Here is an 18,593-nt window from a genome sequence, read left to right on the forward strand (position 1 = left end):
GGAGGATTTTGAAAAAAATAGTTAGAACACCCCTATAACTAAATTACAGAATCTGATAATAACACAATTGCCACATTGGGGAAAATAAGTATTTGATACACTGCTGATATTGAAAGTTTTCCCACCTACAAAAAATGGAAAGATCTGAAATTTTTATCATAGGTACACTTTAGATGTGAGTGACAGAATCTTTAAAAAAAAAAAAAAAAATCGAGAAAATCACAATGTATGATTTTTACATAATTAATATACATTTTATTGTATGAAATAAGTATTTGATAGAATAGAAAAACAGAACTTAATATTTGGCACAGAAACCTTTGTTTGCAGTTCCAGAGGTCAGATGTTTCCTGTAGTTCTTGACCAAGTTTGCACAGACTGCAGTAGAGAATTTGGCCCACTCCTCCATACAGATCTTCTCCAGATCTTACAGGTTTCGGAGCTGTTGCTGTTCAACATTTAGTTTCAGCTCCCTCCAAAGTATGATGTTTCCCATATATGCTTTAGGTGTAAGTGCAGAACTAACTATACATGGACATGCTTAGGTCAGTCCACAGCAAGTGTGTTCATGTGAAGGTGTTCATGCACTTATGGCCGATAGTTAACTCCAATTGCACATACGTCAATGATTTGCATGTGCTTTATGGATCAGTAGAACATATGCTATTATAGCTTGTCTCTATTTGCATTCAAACCAAAGGCTTATTTTGGAATGGAATTGTAACGTGTTTTATGTGAGTTTGGAGAAGGAGTGAGGTTCTCTAGGGACAGATCCCCTCACTTTCTAAGGTATTTGCCACATTAAACCTCGAAATGGTGAAGTTTGTAAGGGATAGATTGAATGTCAAATAGGATAAAAGGGTGTTCCTTCCGGAAGTCAACTTAGATATTGTGACATCACTCTCTCCTCAAGAAATTCTGACATGCCTAGTAAAGATCTGCGTATCTGGAAGAACTCCATCAACGATATTCAATCAAGATTGCAGGAGATTTGTGGAATGGAATTCATGCCTCTATTGAAAGAAAGTCATTCCACTATCCATTGATCATATCCCGAAAAGAAGGAGATTCTCAAAGAAAATCATGTGGAATGGCCCAACTATAGTTTGGGACACTGGTCAGTCCCATCACGCCAGATTTAATCTAAACTCTGTAGAAGTAAGCTGCGGTAGAGAAACGGAGAGACTGACAAGAGGAGGGGTGTACACAGGATAGTGACATGGGCCCATCTATGGACTGTCGGGGGGAAGCCATTCCAGAGTCTGAACAGTAAGATGACTTTGGGATAGATGGATAACTTAAAATGTGCAATGGAATGAAAAGAGAATCCTGGGCCAAGAAAGAACCAAGAAAGATCAAGAAAAAAACAAGAAAGATCCATAAAGAAGAAGATGGTGATTTCTGTGGATGGAGACGTTGGGTTGGGGTGAACAGCAGGGAAGAGATGATGGCTATGATTGGAGATGTCTAGATACCTAAGTGCAGAATTAGACTTCATTCCTTCCTGAACTGTTACCAGTTATGTTGGTGTTGAGTAGGCATATAAATCTCAGCATAACACTTCCCTCAAAGTTCATTGTCGTGTTCTCGACAACAAGGGGATTGTAGAAGGGAATATCACACCGGGTGAGGAAGGAGAAAAAGCACAACAAAGGGGAGAGTGTTATGATCCAGTGACTTTTGAGCCGCATGAACTTTCTCTGGAGTAGGTGGAAACTGTACTGAACGCAAAACCTGAACTAACACCGCAACTAGAAGTAGCCGTGGGGTGTGCCTAACAAACCCTAGACACCTCGACACAGCCGGAGGACTAAATACCCCTATAGATGGAAATAGGAATACTATCTTGCCTCAGAGCAGAACCCCAAAGGATAGGCAGCCCCCCATGAATATTGACTGTGAGTAGGAGAGGAAAGACACACGCAGGCAGAAAACAGGATTCAGCAAAAGAGGCCACTCTAGCTAAATAGGGAAAGATAGGACAGAATACTAAGCGATCAGTATTAAAACCCTTCCAAAAATATCCACAGCAGATAATACAAAAAGTTCCACAATCTAACTAAAGACATGGAATGTATATCTGCCACTCCAGAGAATCCAACAAGACTGAGAAAATACTGACACAATCTAAGCTGGACAAAAAAACACTGAATAGCACAGAATTATTAAGCACACAGCATGTGTGCCACAGAAACAAAACCAGACACTTATCTTTGCTGATTTGGCAGAAGGCAGAAGGAACCAAACCAGGACCAAAACCTCCCAACAACCATGGACAACTGGCAAGGACTAATGAATCCTGCACGCCTAAATACCCCAGTCAGAACTGCAATCAGCAGATACACCTGACCAGGACTGCAACTCAGGGACAACTGCATTACCACCTACAACCACCGGAGGGAGCCCAAAAGCAGAATTCACAACAGGAGAGAGAGGCGGGAGCCTATACACTAGGGAAGTGAGGAGTGGAGACCCCTAGGCAGATCTAAAATCACCCCATCTGCCCTAAAAGTTAGGTTCTGCACCTATCACCGAGCAGGAACCTCATCCCTGCCTGAACCTAGCGATAGGCCCTTGTTAAGGAGAGGATGTGTGAAAAAAGAGTCAGTGCCAACTACAACTAAAGACAGAAAGGGTAGATGAACAAGGGAACACTTAGGTTGAAGACCACCAATATGTCACACCAGCAATCCTCCAAGTCTTCTGAGAAGGTACAAACCGACTATTAGTGCTTCCAACTACACAGAGATAAGTAAGAGTTAACACCAGCAACACGCTGCAGAAACAGAATGAATATAAACCCTCAGCAAAGGTGTTTAATTAGTAGCAGAAGGTGTAGGTAACTGTTGGGTCCTAAAGACAAAGGGATAACCACTTCACATAAGAGATACAAAAATGAAGAAGGTGCTTGAGCTAATCGCAAAGACCTTCTACAGCTGGATCCAGGATGAGTGTCAGTCACCCATGACACACTTGTGACAGTACCCCCTCTTCTACGAGTGGCCTCCTGACATGCAAGACCCAGTTTCTCAGTATGAGAGGCATGGAATGAATGAACCCATCTAAGGGCATTCACCTCTGATGCTGAAACCCACATCCTGTCCTCTGGACCATAACCCTTCCAGTGCACAAAGTACTGCTAAAGACGAGAATCAACAATCCTCGAAATCTGGAACTCTAAATTGTCATCATCAATGATTGGGGAAGGCAGCAGGGGAGAGGATTCAAGAGATTCAACATACTTCTTGAGCAGAGACCTGTGGAACACATTGTGGATTTTATGAGCTGGGGTAACTCAACATGGAAAGCTGCAATGACGGCGGTTATTTTATAGGAGCCAATATACCTAGTTCCCTGTTTCCAGGAAGGGATTTTCAATTTCATATTCTTGGTAGATAACCACACAGTCATTCACACTTAGGTCTGGACCTGGCGAGCATTTTCTGTCAGCCATTCCTTTGTACCTGTCTCTCATGACCTTCAAATTACTCTTAACCCCCGCCACACTGAAGAGAGCGATGAAGCAAAATGTTCCTCTTCCGGAACTCCTGAAGCCCCTACCCCTCTAAAAGTACCAAATTGTGGATGGTAACTGTATGCGCCAAAGAACATTGACCTGCTTGTGGATCCTTTATGGTGATTATTAATAGCAAATTCTGCCAGCGGTTAGCTGCCCAATCAATCTGGTTTTCAGAGAAAAAACACCTGAGGTAAGTCTCCAAATTCTGATTAGTGTGCTCACTCTGTCCATTCGACTGAGGATGGAAAGCAAAGGAAAAGGACAGCTGCATCCCCAGTTGGGTACAGAATGCCTTCTAAAACTTGGAAAGTTCCCGTGAAACCCATGAAACTTCATGATCTCATTGACAAAAATCTGACCAAGAGTCCTGGCATTCGGAAGTACCGGTAAAACGATGAAATGCACCATTTTACTGAACCTATCCACAACCACCAAAACCACAGTCTTGCCTGCTGATACCAGTAGGTCAGTAATAAAATCCATGGACAAGTGTGACCATCGTCTGCTAGGAATGGGTAGTGAAAGAAGAGGACCAGACAGATGGGTATGTGATACTTTAAAATACATGCAAACACTGCAAGCCATCATCTGTTAAACCACATCCTGATGCAACCCCGGCCACCAAAAACAACGAGGTCAGGGTATAAAGCCGAGATGACTACCCCTTCTGCAAAATTGGGGCAGGGTCACTAGGACAGTCATATGCCCAATGGGGGGCAAATCCTGACACCCCTTCTCGGAAAATACAGCCTTAAAGCCAGACAAAAATGCTGGTGAGGTCCCCATAGATACTACAGAAAGTTAAATGTTTAGGCAGTTATCATGACAGTAATCTCCCCACTCCACAATTTCTCTGTATTGCCAATCCACAGATTTATTATGCTTCACCAACCAGGGTAAACCCAGAACAATTGGAGTGGCGAGACCCTCCAGGACAAAACAAGGAATTACCTCATAATGAAGAGACCTCACTATCAGTTTTATGTTATGTATAATCTGCATCAGTGCTCTTTGCGCAAGTGGTGATGAGCCGATGGCAAAAATAGGAATACGCTTAGCTAAACTAAAGCAAGCAAGCCCATGATTTCTAGCAAACTCAGCATCAACCATACTCCAGCTCTACTGTGTACAAACACAGAAATTTTCTCAGTCCTGCTCTCTATCACCACCTCTGCTGTCAGGACAAACTGAGAATTACAGGTTGAAGATGAACATATTCCACAATTATCAAACTCCTGTATCCCAATGATTAATCAAGTCTCTTTTTGTTTAGGAATCAATGGACAGGCTCCAATAAAATGTCCCTTCCTCCCACAAAAAAACACATGGCCATTTTCTTGCAAATGTCAGGAGAGACATATGACACCTAACTGCATGGGTTCCTCTAACTCCACAAGTATATTTCACCTTGGACCATCCCCACGACACAGGGGTATTGACCCTGAAAGAGGGCTCAAGAGAGGGTGGTCTTACCCATCTATCCTGCAAGCATAGCCAAGGACATGGCAGCTTCCAATGACTCAGGAGTTTCATACACTGCCAAAGCATCTTTTAACCTTTCAGTAAGAGCTTGAAAAAGTTGACTTCTAAGAGCCGGGTCATTCCATTTGGTATCGGTTGCCCACCTACGGAATTCAGAACTACTATATAAGTCTCCACTGAATGATTCCCTTGCTGAAGGTGACGGAGCCTGGATTCAGCCAAGAAAAACGGTCAGGATGCTCATAGATAAGGGCTAAAGCCCTGAAAAACCATTATAAGGACTGGAGACAAATAGAATCCTGTGGCAAAGAAAAACCCAGGATTGAGGATTCCCTTGCAACAGTGAAATCACAATTCCCACTCGATGCTCATCATCCCCAGAGGAGTAAGGATGAAGTTTGAAATACATTTTATATGTTTCTTTATATACAAAAACCTGTCCGTACCTCCTGAAAACCTGTCTGATAGGACAATTTTGGGCTCAAGATGGACCGGCCTACTCGCAGAGTCCCCCATATTAGGAGTCTGCAGTCGCTGCTATTGCTGCTGAACCTCAGAGCGAAGGTTGGTCACCTCCAGTGAAACTTCTGCAGCTGCTCTGCCAGCACAGAAATGGGATCCATGAAGGGGGTGTTCTCCATCAATGACATTCATTAGCCCTATTAGTAGTGTTGATCGATACCTTCCGATATTTGAAAGTATCGGATTGGATCGGCCGATATCGAAAAAATATCGGATATTGCCGGTACCGATACCCGATACCAATATAAGTCAAAGGGACACAAATATCGGAAGTGATCCTGGATGGTTCCCAGGGTCTGAAGGAGAGGAAACTCTCCTTCAGGCCCTGGGATCCATATTCATGTAAAAAATAAAGAATAAAAATAAAAGATATGGATATACTCACCCTCGGACGAGCCCTGGCTGTCACCGCTGCAAGCGTCTGCCTCCATTCCTAAGAATGCAGAGAGTGAAGGACCTTCGATGACATCGCGGTCACGTGAGCGGTCACATGAGCGGTCACGCGACCAATCACAAGACTGCGATGTCATCGCAGGTCCTACACTCACTGCATTCTTAGGAACGGAGGCTGCCGCTTGCACCGCTGCGAGCCAGGGGCCGTCGGTGGGTGAGTATATCCATATTTTTTTTTTTTTATTCTTTATTTTTTACATGATTATGGATCCCGATCCCGATTCCTCGGTATCGGAATTCCGATACAGCGAATAGCGGCCGATACCCGATATTTGCAGTATCGGAATGCTCAACACTACCTATTAGATAATATTTAGAGGGCTTATACCATTAGGAAAAACTCTTTAAAGACATAAAGGAATTAAAATAATAAAAAGGTATGGTGTAAGAAAAATAGCAAGAAAGCTCGGAGCATTTATATCCCAGACACAATACGCTATGCTTTTTGTTTAGCAGTAAGTAGTCATTTTCTGTTAACACAAGAATATCCAGTGTATGATGCACACATAGATTCAATACTTTCAAAGTTTGTAAAGTTTATCATGTGTCTGATGTTGGCCCTAAGGATGCAGTTCTATTATGAACGAGTAGAAGTGACTAGAACAAAAAGCTGTAGGCTATAAAGAAAGGCAACGCTTTCAAGTGCAGACTGCAAGAAAACAAAGCTGAAAAGGTTAGCAGGGGTTTGTGCAATGCAGATGCTGGAAAAAAAAACTTTTATCTTATGTAACATTCACGCTCTTATCTCAGGCTGAATAATCTTGTCTTTTTAACTAATTAGTTCTGAAACAAATATGTACAAAATATCTGGATTTTAGGTTGTGATAATGGAGAACGCAGAATATTTTCCTATGAAAGGCATGCTTTTATAAAATATAATGTTACAGACAAGGATATATTATAACAAGGGCATTTGGGTTACCGCCAAGGACCCAGAGCTCCTATAGGTCCATAGCCAGATTGCACCCGTTATGAAAATGTTTTCCCCCAGCTTCCATGCCTGACATTGAAAATGACAGGGGAGCATGGCACAAATGGAATTCTTTTCATTCTATAATTCATATTATTTGTATAATTTACATCAAGGTGATATTTTACGCTAAGCCTTGCCCAATTTTAAGGGTGACAACAAAGGTAAAAAACTATTTTTTTGCACAAGCGATACCTACATTGAAGTACACAACTTTTTTTAATTCCACAATAATGACGAAGAGCAACATGGACGATACATTATTAAAGATTGATGCTGAACATTTGTTCCATGATAAATTTAGGCTCATGTTAGGTGCATACTAAAAGGAAACTGAAAATTGGTAGCTAATAAAGACGACATATTCATAAAAAATGGTTTCCTCCTTAGACATCTTGACATGTTTCAATAATGCTGTAATCACGGTGGATTTACTTAGATATTGAAAACATCAATGACAAAATAAAAGCTGATCCCAAAGGTTCACATTTTTGTACTGTAGTCGTTAAGGTTGAAACAAGATACAAGTTCTTTGGGTTCCACCTCCATAAAAGTATGTACAGTATGCGCATCACAATTATTGACTTGCAAAGGTAGCTGTAAAGCAAGATTTATTTTATTACTCTTTATAAAACATGGGAAAACATAAAACATTTTATTTTTAGATTTTTTTTTCAATGGTCTAATTTTTTGTGCGTTTGCTTTGTTTCACATATATGAGAGATATGAGGGAAATACAAGATTGATTTAAAAAAACAAAAACAAAAAACAAATCTACCTCCTTTGTAGCACATGGAGGGAAGTCTTGGAAAGGACATATTTCAGGGGTTTTACTAGTAAGACAACCCCTTTGAAGGGAAACTATATTTTCAAAAACTTTTCAGAATAAGATGTCATGTCCATATACATGAGTAATAACCATATTTTAGACCATTTCATGACTTACATCCCGCATTTTCCACCCACTTTCCCCACTGTGGGCCCTCTCTAATTTACAGTTGACTTGGAGCTGGTGGGTGGAGATGAGCTGCTATTATCTCTTCCTTACTCAAGCCAGTGTTTCCCAAACTCCAGTCCTCACGGACCCCACGGGTCATGTTTTCAGGATTTCCTTAGTATTGCGCAAGTAGTGGAAGTATCATCAAGGCATCAGGAATTGTCTCACCTGGGCAACACTATGGAAATCCTGAAAACACGACCCGTGGGGTCCGTGAGGACTGGAGTTTGGGAAACACTGTTTTAGACAAACACAAAGAGTGATTCCTGATCTTTTTTTCTTTGGTAGCACACAGTCAGAAGCAGAAGAGGCATGGAGAAAATTATATAGAAGGACTGAGCAGTGTAGTGTGGATCCAGCACTCGGATAAGCCAGCTAGAATCTGTATGATCTGTTTCTCTGCTTCTCACTGTTTTTTATTCCACTCTTTTGTAACTTGACACCTCACTTTTCTGGCAGTTTACCTTCTTTTGAGTAAGGGATTGAGTTGAAATTTTTCAGACTGACTGTTGAGATAAAAAAACAGCTAACATAGAAAAACTCAAAAAACACATACCATAAGATAAGGCCTTCCCAAAACCAAAACCCTGTCTTGATGACAAATGTATATCTAGCAGGATGCAGCAGGCCTCCACTGATAAAGGCAAGGGGCAGCTAGATGTACATTTGTCATCAGACAGCGTTTTGGGAAGGCCGTATCTTGTAACTGTTGAGATCAACAGGTAGAGGGACACCGAAAAGCTGCTCATAAGTGGAGAAAGAAGCAGACCTCTCTGATAATGATATATTACAAAGTTTCTTATATTTGTCTGTACTACTGATTTATCTGATAGATACAGTAATATTAACAGAGGCAAAAAAGAAGGCAAAGGAGCATAAATTAACAATAAGGTAGCAATATATATATATATATATATATATCACAATATCATCGCTCAATGTGGATCATGTAGAAACATGTGTAAATATGGAGTTAAACAGCATATCCACATCAAATTATCGGACTCAGGGCTAAACAAGTAAAGAAAAAGTGGCTTAGGACCGTTCCCATTATGATTTTACTTAGATAAAACATGTATAGGAGAGACACTCATTCAATCCTTTTGGGGAGAGGGATTGTAATCTAAATATCCACACCGCCTCCTGTTTCAGGATTGTTTTATCCAGGTCTCCTCCCCTTATTTTTGGTCTAACCAATTCAATCATGGTGAAAGTGATGTCACCAGTGTGGTGGTCGACCACCGGATTGGTGACATCACTTTCACCATGACTGAATTGCCACTTTTTCTTTACTTGTTTGGTCCTGACTTCAATAATTTGATGTGAATAAGCTGTTTAACTCCATATTTACACATGTTTCTAAATGATCCACATTGATATTGTGATATATCTGTATTTTTGTATATATATATATTTTTTTGCTACCGTATTGTTAATTTATGCTCCGTTGTCTTCTTTTTTTGCCTCTATTAATATTACTGTATCTATGAGAGAGTAATAGAGTTTGAAATCTAGAATTACACTGATTTATGCAATGTTTGTTGATATTACAGTTCCAATATATATTGTGAAAGTACACAAAAAGTGCACATTATTCTGCAATAAACCTTCAAACCAACTTATTATGTATAGAAGTATCATAGTAATCCAGGATTATATTCTGGTCTCCCATGCAGCTGCCTAATATTTTTTTGGCCAATACCTTGTTTTTAAATTACAAAAAAAGAAAAAGTTGGAGAGATTTTCACTTGAGCCAAAGCAAAGGCCTATGATAGACCAATGATGGCTGACCGAGCAACAAGAGTGTATGGGAAGGAACAACTGTACAAAGTTGTTTGCACACAAATGCTGCTTATGAAATCAAATGATCACCGACCAACTTGAACTATCATTGATCATCTTTCATTACAGGCAGATTATTGTCATCTGTAAATGAGCCTTAAGGCATCAACAAATCTTTAAGCTTGGGATTTTCCATTTTTCCGGGTTCGTTTTTCGCTCCTCTCCTTCCCAGAGCCATAACTTTTTTATTTTTCCGTTAATATGGCCATGTGAGGGCTTATTTTTTGCAAGATGAGTTGTACTTTTGAACAACATCATTGGTTTTACCATGACGTGTACTAGAAAATGGGAAAAAATTCCAAGTGCGGTGAAATTGCAAAAAAAGTGCAATCCCACACTTGTTTTTTGTTTGTTTTTTTTGCTAGGTTTTGCTAAAACTTACCTACCATCATGATTCTTCAGGTCGGTACAAGTTCATTGACACCAAACATGTCTAGGTTATTTTTTATCTAAGTGGTGAAAAAAAATCCAAACTTTGCTAAAAAAAAAAAAAAAAATTGTGCCATTTTCCGATACCTGTAGCATCTCCATTTTTTGTGATCTGGGGTCAGGTGAGGGCTTATTTTTTGCGTGCCGAGATGACGCTTTTAGTGATACCATTTTGGTGCAGATACATTCTTTTGATCGCCCGTTATTGCATTTTAATGCAATGTTGCAGTGACCAAAAAAAACATAATTTTGGCGTTTTTAATTTTTTTCTCACTACGCCGTTTAGCAATCAGGTTAATCCTTTTTTTTTTTTAATTGATAGATCAGGCGATTCTGAACGCGGCGATACCAAATATGTGTATATTTTATTTTATTTTTATTGTTTTATTTTGAATGGGGCGAAAGGGGGGTGATTTAAACTTTTATTTTTTTTAATTTATTTCATATTTTTTAAAACTTTTTTTTTTTTACTTTTGCCATGCTTCAATAGCCTCCATGGGAGGCTAGAAGCTGGCATAGCCTGATCGGCTCAGCTACATAGCAGCGATCATCAGATCGCTCCTATGTAGCTTAAATACAGGCTTGCTATGAGCGCTGACCACAGGGTGGCACTCACAGCAAACCGACATCAGTAACCATAGAGGTCTCAATGACCTCTATGGTTACTATCCTGATGCATCGCTGACCCCCGATCATGTGACGGGGGTCGGCGATGCGCGCATTTTCGGCCACATGGCTGGAAGCGGAAGTTAAATGCCGCTGTCAGCATTTGACAGCAGCATTTAACTAGTTAATAGCAGGGGGTGGATCGAGATTCCACTCGCCGCTATTGCGCACACATGTCAGCTGTTCAAAACAGCTGACATGTCGCAGCTTTGATGTGGGCTCACCGCCGGAGCCCACAACAAAGCAGGGATCTGACCTCAGACGTACTATCCCGTCTGAGGTCAGAAAGGGGTTAAGCCTTGTCTATTGAGCCCGATATCCTGCATCTTGAATTCGGAAACTCAATTTTAATAATTTAACAATTAATTTAAAAAACCTACTCTCCTATGCTAAATTTTATCCACTTTGCTGTATATTTCAAATCTGATCGTAGTAAAATGTCTCTCCAAATGTGTATATTTCTAGAACGAAAACAATTTTTATTGTTTAGTTCTTTTTATTTCATTTGAAATCTTGTCATATAAATTATTATACTTTTATTACTAGACAGTAGACACTAAACATTATCAAAGTGGTTATGCTCAAAGGTTAATAAAATATAAATACCACCGCATCTTCCAGGATGGGATTAGGGTGCTTGGTGATAGACTGAAGAGTGGGTTCACCCATGTGAACACACTTTTACAGGATGTCAACAAACGCCTTGACTGTCTGGAAGCCGACCTTGAGAGACTGGCGAGACATTTCTTTTCATCAATAGAGCAGAGCGTGTCGGAAAACCTTTCGCCTCAACTCCATTTGAACGTCATGCAGGCCTGCCAGGCTGCTTACAGCCATGCATTGCAGCAGCAGCAGTCCCAAACCTACAATCCCCAGGCCGGAGGATATTACCAGCAGCCAAACATCTACTTGCAAACTCTCACAGCACCAAACTATCCTCTACCACCACCGCCTCCAGTTCAGAGATCCACCATGCTGCCCATCCCAGCACCCCTGCAGCCATCAGTATCCACGACGTTGCCCATTCCAGCAACCCTGCAGCCATCAGTATCCATGACACTGCCCATTCCAGCACCCTGCAGCCAGCAGTATCCATCACGCTGCCCATTCCATCACCCCTGCAGCCAGCAGTATCCACGACGCTGCCCATCCCAGCACCATGCCAGAACACTAGTACAGAGGCCACCACTCCCAGTCGGCCAAGAAAACAAAGAACAAAGAGTGAACCTCTTCCCGCCAGGGCAAAGACCTGGAGTCACAAAAAACTTCCAAGATTGGACCCACCACCTCCACCCTCACCTTCTGTGTCGGTGTCCGTCCATTCCAGTTCGTATATCTATTCCCATGATTCCACTGTGTCATCTATCACCGATGTGTCCACTCCCATCCATGATCCAATCCTTCAATTTGTTGCCCCTTCCACTGTAGCCCCTGCCTCATCAACTGCCACCCAATCCTCACATCTCCACACCCCAAAGGTCCACCCCATCTCACCCTCAGATAGACCCCGATCCTAAGCCCAATCACCACCGCAAACACACACAGGTGTGTATTGTATTTTTGAAGGAACTTGTAAGTTTAACTGGAGGTATTTTATTATTTGAGTAAGCAAAAATTACAGGTACATAGTAAAATTAAAGGTAGATTTCAACATTAAAGGTACATTGTAAAATTACAGGTAAATTTTAAAATTACATGTACATTTGAGCAGGTACATTTTAACATTACATGTACATTTTAACATTACATGGAAATTTTAACATTACAGAGATATTTTAACATTAACCCCTTCATGACCCAGCTTATTTTGGCCTTAATGACCTTGCCGTTTTTTGCAATTCTGACCAGTGTCCCTTTATGAGGTAATAACTCAGGAACGCTTCAACAGATCCTAGCGATTCTGAGATTGTTTTTTCGTGACATATTGGGCTTCATGTTGGTGGTAAATTTAGGTCGATAATTTCTGAGTTTATTTGTGAAAAAAATGGAAATTTGGCAAAAATTTTGAAAATTTCGCAATTTTCACATTTTGAATTTTTATTCTGCTAAACCAGAGTTATGTGACACAAAATAGTTAATAAATAACATTTCCCACATGTCTACTTTACATCAGCACAATTTTGGAAACAATTTTTTTTTTGCTAGGAAGTTATAAGGGTTAAAATTTGACCAGTGATTTCTCATTTTTACAACAAAATTTACAAAACCATTTTTTTGAGGGACCACCTCACATTTGAAGTCAGTTTGAGGGTTCTATATGGCTGAACATACCCAAAAGTGACACCATTCTAAAAACTGCACCCCTCAAGGTGCTCAAAACCACATTCAAGAAGTTTATTAACCCTTCAGGTGTTTCACAGCAGCAGAAGCAACATGGAAGTAAAAAATGAACATTTAACTTTTTAGTCACAAAAATGATTTTTAGCGAAAATTTTTTTATTTTCCCAAGGGTAAAAGGAGAAACTGGACCACGAACTTTGTTGTCCAATTTGTCCTGAGTACGCTGATACCTCATATGTGGGGGTAAACCACTGTTTGGGCGCACGGCAGGGCTCGGAAGGGAAGGAGCGCCATTTGACTTTTTCAATGAAAAATTGGCTCCAATCTTTAGCGGACACCATGTCGCGTTTGGAGAGCCCCCGTGTGCCTAAACATTGGAGCTCCCCCACAAGTGACCCCATTTTGGAAACTAGACCCCCCAAGGAACTTATCTAGAAGCATAGTGAGCACTTTAAACCCCCAGGTGCTTCACAAATTGATTCGTAAAAATGAAACAGTACTTTTTTTTCACAAAAAAATTATTTTAGCCTCAGTTTTTTCATTTTCACATGGGCAACAGGATAAAATGGATCCTAAAATTTGTTGGACAATTTCTCCTGAGTACACCGATACATCACATGTGGGGGTAAACCACTGTTTGGGCACATGGTAAGGCTCGGAAGGGAAGGAGCGCCATTTGACTTTTTGAATGAAAAATTATCTCCATCGCTAGCAGACACCATGTCACGTTTGGAGAGCCCCTGTGTGCCTAAACATTGGAGCTCCCACACAAGTGACCCCATTTTGGAAACTAGACCCCCCAAGGAACTTATCTAGATGCATAGTGAGCACTTATAACCCCCAGGTGCTTCACAGAAGTTTATAACGCAGAGCCGTCAAAATAAAAAATAATTTTTCTTTCCTCAAAAATGATTTTTAGCCCAGAATTTTTTATTTTCCCAAGGGTAATATCAGAAATTGGACCCCAAATGTTGTTGTCCAGATTGTCCTGAGTACGATGATACCCCATATGTGGGGGTAAACCACTGTTTGGGCGCACCACAGGGCTCAGAAGGGAAGGCACGCCATTTGACTTTTTGAATGGAAAATTAGCTGCAATCATTAGCGGACACCATGTCGCGTTTGGAGAGCCCCTGTGTGCCTAAACATTGGAGCTCCTGCACAAGTGACCCCATTTTGGAAACTAGACCTCCCAAGGAACTAATCTAGATGTGTGGTGAGCACTTTGAACCCCCAAGTGCTTCACAGAAGTTTATAACGCAGAGCCATGAAAATAAAAAATAATTTTTCTTTCTAAAAAAATGATTTTTTAGCCCACAATTTTTTATTTTCCCAAGGGTAACAGGAGAAATTGGACCCCAAAAGTTGTTGTCAAGTTTCTCCTGAGTACGCTGATACCCCATATGTGGGGGTAAACCACTGTTTTGGCACACGTCGGGGTTTGGAAGGGAAGTAGTGACGTTTTGAAATGCAGACTTTGATGGAATGCTCTGCGGGCGTCAGGTTGCGTTTGCAGAGCCCCTGATGTGCCTAAACAGTAGAAACACCCCACAAGTGACCCCATTTTGGAAACTAGACCCCCCAAGGAACTTATCTAGATGTGTGATGAGCACGTTCAACCCCCAAGTGCTTCACAGAAGTTTACAACGCAGAGCCGTGAAAATAAAAAAATCATTTTTCTTTCCTCAAAAAAGATGTTTTAGCAAGCAATTTTTTATTTTCACAAGGGTAACAGGAGAAATTGGGCCCTAATATTTGTTGCCCAGTTTGTTGTGAGTGTGCTGGTACCCCATATGTGGGGGTAAACCACTGTTTGGGCACACGTCAGGGCTCAGAAGGGAAGTAGTGACATTTGAAATGCAGACTTTGATGGAATGGTCTGCGGGCATCACGTTGCATTTGCAGAGCCCCTGATGTGCCTAAATAGTAGAAACACCCCCCAAGTGACCCCATTTTGGAAACTATACCCCCCAAGGAACTTATCTAGATGTGTGGTGAGCACTTTCAACCCCCAAGTGCTTCACAGAAGTTAATAACGCAGAGCCGTGAAAATAAAAAATAATTGTTCTTTCCTCAAAAATTATGTTTTAGCAAGTAATTTTTTATTTTTGCAAGGGTAACAGGAGAAATTGGACCCCAACAGTTGTTGCCCAGTTTGTCCTGAGTACGCTGGTACCCCAAATGTGGGGGTACACCACTGTTTGGGTGCATGTTGGGGCTTGGAAGGGAGGGAGCACCATTTGACTTTTTGAACGCAAGATTGGCTGGAATCAATGGTGGCGCCATGTTGCGTTTGGAGACCCCTGATGTGCCTAAACAGTGGAAACCCCTCAATTCTAACTTCAACACTAACCCCAACACACCCCTAATCCTAATCCCAACTGTAGCCATAACCCTAATCACAACCCTAACCCCAACACACCCCTAACCACAACCCTAACCCCAACACACCCGTAACCCTAAATCCAACCCTAACCCTAATCCTAACCCTAACCCTAATCCCAACCCTAACCACAACTGTAACCCCAACACACCCCTAACCCTATCCGTAACCCTAACCACAAGCCTAATCTTAACCCTATTTCCAACCCTAGCCCTAATTCCAACCCTAACTCTAATTCCAACCCTAACCCTAAGGCTATGTGCCCACGTTGCGGATTCGTGTGAGATTTTTCCGCACGATTTTTGAAAAATCTGCAGGTAAAAGGCACTGCGTTTTACCTGCGGATTTACAGCAGATTTCCAGTGTTTTTTTGTGCGGATTTCACCTGCGGATTCCTATTGAGGAACAGGTGTAAAACGCTGGGGAACCCTCACAAAGAATTGACATGCTGCGGATAATACAACGCAGCGTTTCTGCACGGAATTCTCCGCACCATGGGCACAGCGGATTTGGTTTTCCATAGGTGTACATGGTACTGTAAACCTGATGGAAAACTGCTACGAATTCGCAGCGGCCAATCCGCTGCGGATCCGCGGCCAATCCGCTGCGGATCTGCGGCCAATCCGCTGCGGATCCGCAGCCAATCCGCTGCGGATCCGCGGCCAAATTCGCACTGTGTGCACATGCACTAACCCTAACCCTACCCCTAACCCTAACCCTAGTTCTAACCCTAATTCTAACCCTAACCCTAGTGGAAAAAGAAAAAAAAAAATTTTCTTTATTTTATTATTGTCCCTACCTATGGGGGTGATAAAGGGGGGGGGGGTATTTATTATTTTTTTATTTTTATCGCTGTGATAGAACCTACCACAGCGATCAAAATGTACTTTGTAATGAATCTGCCGGCCGGCAGATTCGGCGGGCGCACTGCGCATGCGCCCGCCATTTTGGAAGATGGCGGCGCCCAGGGAGAAGACGGACCGACTTCGGGAGGTAAGTATGAGGGGGTGGTGGGGGGGTGGATCAGAGCACAGGGGGGGGGATCGGAGGACGGGGGGAGCGGACAGGAGCACGGGGGAGCGGACAGGGGGACGGAGGGGGTACCGGACAGAACGGAGGACTGGGGAGGAGATCGGGGGCGGTGGGGGGGTGCAGAACATGATTTCCAGCCATGGCAGATGCTATTGCAGCATCGGCCATGGCTGGATTGCAATATTTCATCATTTTCATAGGTGAAATATTGCAAATTGCTCTGATTGGCTGTTGCACTTTCAACAGCCAATCAGAGCGATCGTAGCCACGTGGGGGCAAAGCCACCCCCCCTGGGCTGAAGTACAACTCCCCCTCTCCCTGCAGATTGGGTGAAATAGGAGTTAACCCTTTCACCCGATCTGCAGGGACGCGATCATTCCATGACGCCACATAGGCGTCATGGGTCGGATTGGCACCGACTTTCATGACGCCTACGTGGCGTCAAAGGTCGGGAAGGGGTTAAAGGAAAATTTTACTTGAAGGCTTAAACCATTTGGTCTTGCCAACTAAGCAGCAAACTTATCCCTCATCTGAGTAACTTCCACTGTAGTCCTTAGCAGGTGATCTTGGTAAACATGCAATGAAACAGGTTCCTCAGGTTCTAAGTTTGGTCGCTTTTTTTACCAGGATGTAGTTGTGCAGAAGAACACAAGCTTTCACAACTTCATCAACAGCCTCAATTTTTAGTTTAATGGATTTTCACAAAATGCGTCATTTAGAAACCAGCAATCCAAAGGCACACTCAACAGTTCTTCTTGACTTTGTCAGCCCGTAGTTGTAAATCTTTTTTGTGTGATTTAAGTCCCGACTTGAGTATGGTTTGATGAGGTTGGCACACATTTGGAGCACTTCATCCCCAGCCACAACAAACGGCATTGGCGGTCCTTCAGTGTTGCGAAGAGGTTGTGGCTGTGGAAAATTAAAATCATTCACATATAAACGTTGGCCCATATCAGAGTTTTTGAAAGTCTGTGAGTCATTTCCTTGTCCATAACAGCCAATGTCCATGGCGACAAATGTACACTCAGCATCTGCAATCGCCATTAGAACAATGTTTTTGCATGCGTTTGTGCATGCGGATGATACGCTGCAGACTCAATCGCTAATGTGAACCCTAGCATAAGTGACTCTAGTTTGGCTCCATTGCTCACTATAGTATTTTGGAATCAGAAATATAGCTGTTGTCTAATTTTCTTCCATGTAGGAAACTCATTTGAAGATCTGCTTGTTCATATTCACATTTCTGTATTAGGACACATTCATTAAAATCTAACAAGCTCATCAGGGAGTGCATTAATCACTGATTTCCATTACATTAGAGATTAAATGACTGTGAACAGCAACAAAAAAGCAAAGTTTGTCAGTTAATTTAGATGAGCTTTAGGCTATATTCACACATTCGTGTGTCAAGGACTGTTATTTATGGACTGTCTGGGGTCTCCTGACCCGAACCCCAACTTGACAGCCTCATAGGCATATATGAGGATGTCAAGTTCGGGTCAGGAGATTTATTCTTGAACCGTGACACATTTTTGTGTGAATATAGCCTTAAAGGCATTGTCCAGACGTTTGCTGAAAGTCTGCAAGTCGACAGACACTCTATGTGTCTGCAGAAATCTGAATCATCACAGTGCATGCAATGCACACTGTCATGATTCTCCGTAATCACGTGACTGTAAGTATGTGATTTGTAATTGCTCAATATAAGTGAATTGAGTTAGGCCAAGCATATCTATTTGGAATATGGCAGGAAGTATGCAAATTGCATACTTGCGATCATGTCACTGCCCGGTCTTGCCGCAGATACAGGAGAATCCTGACAATGGGCATTGTGCACACAATGATGATTCAGAATTCTGCAGTCTCAAGGAGTGACTTCATATTTTTAGCAAAAGACTGGGCAAGCCCTTTAACTTGAATGACTAAAAGGTCTGTGCACAAGTGTTCATAGCCCGAATGAATAACTCCATGAACTTATATTCACTGTTATACGATCACATTGCAAAGTCTTGTTTTT

General features: G+C 41.9%; 1 protein-coding gene across 1 annotated transcript in view; it reads right to left on the reverse strand.

Annotated features, from left to right (window-relative positions):
- The window catches only part of GABRB1 (gamma-aminobutyric acid type A receptor subunit beta1), an 891,901-nt gene that overhangs the window by 228,188 nt on the left and 645,120 nt on the right, over positions 1-18,593 (reverse strand). The window lies entirely within an intron of this gene.

Source organism: Ranitomeya variabilis, chromosome 1 (genome assembly GCF_051348905.1).
Source record: "Ranitomeya variabilis isolate aRanVar5 chromosome 1, aRanVar5.hap1, whole genome shotgun sequence".
In the NCBI taxonomy this organism is placed as follows: Eukaryota; Metazoa; Chordata; class Amphibia; order Anura; family Dendrobatidae; genus Ranitomeya; species Ranitomeya variabilis.